Raw genomic sequence first — 4,976 nt, 5'->3', positions numbered from 1 at the left:
GGGTTTGGGGGTTTTGGGGGGTTAATTTAGGTGTTTCATATATTATGCTATAGCTAGCTAATTAATAGAGAGAAGTGTCCTCTTTTTTGTCCGCGCTTGGTCGACGCTACGTATCATACATACATACGTATAGAGAGGACTAGCTAGACACGCTAGCTAGCTAGTAAGCAAACAGAAGATCGTCATGAACATATATGCATACAGAGAGAAGTGATATCGACCACCTCTCCTTCTCCGAGAGATTGGTCGAACAAACAAGTTCTCGTATATCTATCTGACACTACCGGCTATATATATACAATAATTATCTTTTACAAATATATAATCTCCTAAAATACGGACGCGTGGTCCACATAGTATTCTCCGTCTTCAGCAATCACGTGGTCAAGAAAGAATGCCGCTAATTCCTCTTGAATTGCTCGCATGCGATCTGGTGCTAGGAGTTCATCCCGCATCCGAAACATCTAATTTTAAGAAGGGGGTCAATATATATATATATATATATATATATATATATATATATATATGTATATATATATATATATATGAATGAATGAAACTCAACACAAATGATGGTAATAAAATAAAATTGTGAATATTGTTATTTACGCACTTCATATTGTTTGTCGGAGTAGCCCCGCTCACAGGTCGTGTGGCGGATGGACTCGCAAATGTAGTATCCACAGAAATCATTCCCTTGTTTCTGCCACAACCACTTTACAAGAAATAGAGGTCAATCAAACTGATAATTAGCAAGCATGCTAAATGGTATTGATGAAACTAGCGCTTGAATCACTAGGAGATGCCTGGAATATGCTACTATATAGTACTTACTTTCGGGTGCCTAAATTGCAGCTTCTTCGGTAGTCCCGGAGCTTTTTTGGTGAATTTTCTCCAAGCCCTGCCATACAAAGAAAACAATTACTTGATATAAGAAATGAACAAAGTTGCTGATATGGTGGATAATGATCGATTTAACTTACTTCTCAAGCATTTCAGTCATGTCCGCATACTCCTTGGGATCTTTTCGCTTGGAGTCTAAGACAGTTACTACTCCCTTCTCAAGCTTAATCTCTAGGAGAATATAGTGATAGCTGCGCACACATGCATAACTCATCAATATTACATTACTACAACCTGGACTAATAAGGAAACCGAATATGCCACAAGACAGTAACACTTACTTGAAGTTGTAAGGAAAGAGTATTATATCTTTGTGTTCATTTATTTCCAACGATCGTAGCAAGTTGGCCTCGGTTTCTTGGGCACGATATTGAACCTCAGTTGCATCTATGAGATACGTGTTAATGAACCCAATATCTCGCACTTGTCTTTTCTTCAATTAGGCGATCTTCAATCTGCATAATATAGTGAGGATAATTATAAATACATGCAAATGAAAGGGCTGAGTTATATAGAGAGACTTAATGACGGAAGTAGTACTACATACAGACAGTAGGAGGTGACCGTTGCTTTATCGATGGCCAATTGATTGAAAAACTGATAGAACTCCTCAAATGGAATAGGCAACAGTTCAATTCCAAGGAGGTCATGCTCCTTTTTAACTCTCACATACAAAGTACTCCTCCCCTCAGACTCTTTGCAGGTTTTCATGTACCAATCATGCAATCTTCGCATCATCGTTGATAGAGAACTTTCATCTTTGACGGGAGGCTTCCCGTACTCGTATCTTTGTATCTGCACCTCCAAGATATCATAATGTACATCGTCGGGCAGGTAATCTGCAGGATTGCCATAACCGGGCACCATCCTCGGATCGACGATGTCGCTAGCAGGCACCTTGAGCGGGGGGCACGATTGCTTCGCTTATTCGCCGAGCTGGGAAATTTGTTTCCCAGCTCGTCGTTCTTTCATCCTTTGATCACTTTTAGTACTTCCCGACCTCTCCGCTTCGGCAAATGCCTTTCCAATAATGCGCTCATAGTTGCCTTTCGGCGGAGACTTGGGTGGTTTTGTCAGGGCAGCCAGAGTGCGCTTCCCTTTCACCGGATCTACCTTCTCCTCCGGAGGTGGATGTCTCTTTGCTTTCAACCCTTGAAACCAGTCATCCACTTCGGTCTGCGCGATCTTCGCGTTTTCCTCCTCGCTCCTCTCGTACGGTAACTTCTCTGGAGTCTTCAAAGAAGGACCGAATCTGTATCTCCTCCCGCCTTTGGCTATACTGCTAGACGCCGGCAGAGTAGACGGAGCGGATGTCTTCTTTCCTTGCTTACGAGGTGGAGGAGAAGGACTGTGACGCGTCGTAGAAGCCGGAGCGGCGGCGGGTCTCTTCCTCCCTTGCTGACGAGGCGGAGAAGGAGGAGGCTGGCTGCTCGGGCGCGCCGGCGCAGGCGGAGAAGGAGGCGGAGTGCCGCCACGCGCCGGAGAAGGAGCGGGCCGAGTGCCTTGATCATCACTCGCCGGTGGAGGAGGCGGAGCGCCCTGACTCGTCGGAGGAGGAGGAGGAGGAGGAGGAGGCGTCTAGTTCGGAAGGTTGATGAGATCCTTCCGCCATAGGCATGGAGTCTTCAGAGCAGAACCCAGCCGATACTCCCCTTCACCCGTAGGGTGGTCAAGCCGGAGGTCCTCAAATCCCTCCATTATTTCATCGACCATCACCTTAGCATATCCTTCTGGAATCGGCCGGCAGTGAAAAGTTGAGTCGGGTTTAGTAGGATAAACAGAGCCAACAGCCGCCTTGACCTTCAAATTGCTCCATTGCGCCATAAGGTGGCAATTTTCAGCATCCGTGATAGCATCCACGGGATAGCTGGCAGGAGCCATCAAGGCATGCTCTGGCTGAAGCAGCTCGGTGGAAGCCACGCTGCTTTTCCGCTGAGATGGCGGGGTAGCTTCGGGGGAAGCTTCGGCGGGTCGTTTGCTGCGATCTGCTTCTCGTTCCTCTAGCCCCATTACCCTTTCGTGCAGCGACTGCAGTTGGCTCTGCTCCAGTTTCTTCCTCCTCTCATGGGTTTTGTAACCCCCTGCGTCCGGAAATCCAGCCTTCCACGAAACGGAGCCTGGCGTGCCTCGTGTCCGTCCAGGGTGCTCAGGATTGCCGAGGGCCATTGTGAGCTCGTCCTTCTCCCTGTCTGGAACGAACGTCCCTTGCTGCGCTGCTTCGATATATTGCTGAAGCTTCTTGACTGGTATGTCCAATTGTTCCTCCGTCCAAATGCACTTCCCTGTTATAGGGTCCAAGGATCCGCCGGCCCCAAAGAACCAAGTCCGGCAACGTTCTGGCCAGTTCATTGTCTCTGGTTCGATCCCTTTATCAAGCAGATCATTCTCAGCCTTGACCCACTTAGGCTGGGCTACGAGGTAGCCACCTGACCCCGTGCGATGGTGAAGCTTCTTCTTCTCAGCATTTCTCTTGTTTGTCGCCGACATTTTTTTACTCTTTTCCGATGTCTTGTGGGCCACAAATGCGGGCCAGTCATCTCTGATCTTCTCATATTTGCCAATGAATTCTGGTGTCTCATTTTTTTCGACATACCTATTGAGGTCTTTCTTCCAATTCCTGAATAGGTCTGCCATCTTCCTCAGAGCAAAAGACTTGATTAATGGCTCTATAACTGGCTTCTCCGGATCATCCTCCGGCGGTAGGGTGAAATTTGACTCCAGCTCAGTCCAAAGATTCTTTTTCTGCATCTCATTGACATAAGACACCTCAGGGTCTTCGTTCTTAGGCTTATACCATTGCTGGATGCTGATCGGGATCTTGTCCCTAACCAGAACCCCACACTGAGCAATAAATGCCTTCTTTGTCCGGTAGGGTTCAATCGGTTGGCCGTCGCGCGCGATTTGTATGATCTCAAACTTTTCATCCGAGCTCAACTTTTTCTTCGGGCCTCGTCTCTTTACCGAAGTTGTGCTCGATCCGGAGGGCTAGAAAAAAGAACAAAGACGAGAGTTAATTAATATGTGTACATACCAAAACAATGAATGCATCAATTAGCTAGTCAGCACAAGCTTAACTAATATATATACCTGGCCGGACTCGGTTTGGTGATCACCGGAGCCGTCCTCACGGTCTACTTCTTCACCCTCTCCTTCTTGCACCGGCATTGGGTCATCGGAGCCATGTAAATCAATGAGGAGAGGGCCAGCTGCTTCTTCACCCTCTCCTTCCAAACCATCGTTGTCGTTGAGAAACATCGAGGAGAGGGCATCACTTCCTTCTGCGATTATGTCCCTCAACAACGCTTCTTGTGCTTCGTCTCGGGGGGTGTCCATAGTTTCTACAAATATTTACAACATGGCAATTATTATTCAAACATGACAGATATGGATATATTAGTGGCAAACGTAGAACTAGCTAGCTAATCACAATAAGGAATCATATTAGTGGCCTCGACGCTGCTTCTCTAGGGTTTGGGGTGGCCTCGACAATGCTTCAAGGGTTAGGGGGTGGCCTCGAGAATGCTTCAAGCTAGGAGGGGGTAATATCGACCCCCCCACGTGTTGAAGCTATCGGGAGGGGGTCGGCGTTGAACACTACATCTATGTCCCACAAGTGATGTGGGCATCGACGCCCGCGGTAGGGTAGAGGGTCGTGGATCGCCGAGCGGTCGAGGGTCAAGGGGTCGGGAGGATCGCCGAGGGGTCGAGAGCCTTCGACCCTTGACCCCTTAACGACCCTCGACCCTGAAACCTTCGACCCTTGACCCCTTAACGACCCTCGACCCTGAAACCTTTGACCCTTGACCCCTTAACGACCCTCGACCCTCTACCCTAGTTCCCGACCCTCGACCCCTCGGTGATCCTCGACACCCTCGTTATATCGACAACGAAGCAACATACATATACATGGGAAAATAATGTTATCGGGGAGGGGGTATCGGTACCCCCCCCTCGTGTCAAAGTTTCTTCTTTCTCCTCTATTCCTTTCTTTCTTCTTCTCCTCTCATGTTGAAGTTATCGGGAGGGGTATATCGACGATGACAGAGGAGAAGATCGAAGAAAAAAAAGAAGAA

The sequence above is a fragment of the Triticum dicoccoides genome, chromosome 3A, assembly GCF_002162155.2.
Source record: "Triticum dicoccoides isolate Atlit2015 ecotype Zavitan chromosome 3A, WEW_v2.0, whole genome shotgun sequence".
Classification (NCBI taxonomy): Eukaryota; Viridiplantae; Streptophyta; class Magnoliopsida; order Poales; family Poaceae; genus Triticum; species Triticum dicoccoides.
Note: the sequence above shows the minus strand (reverse complement) of the source record.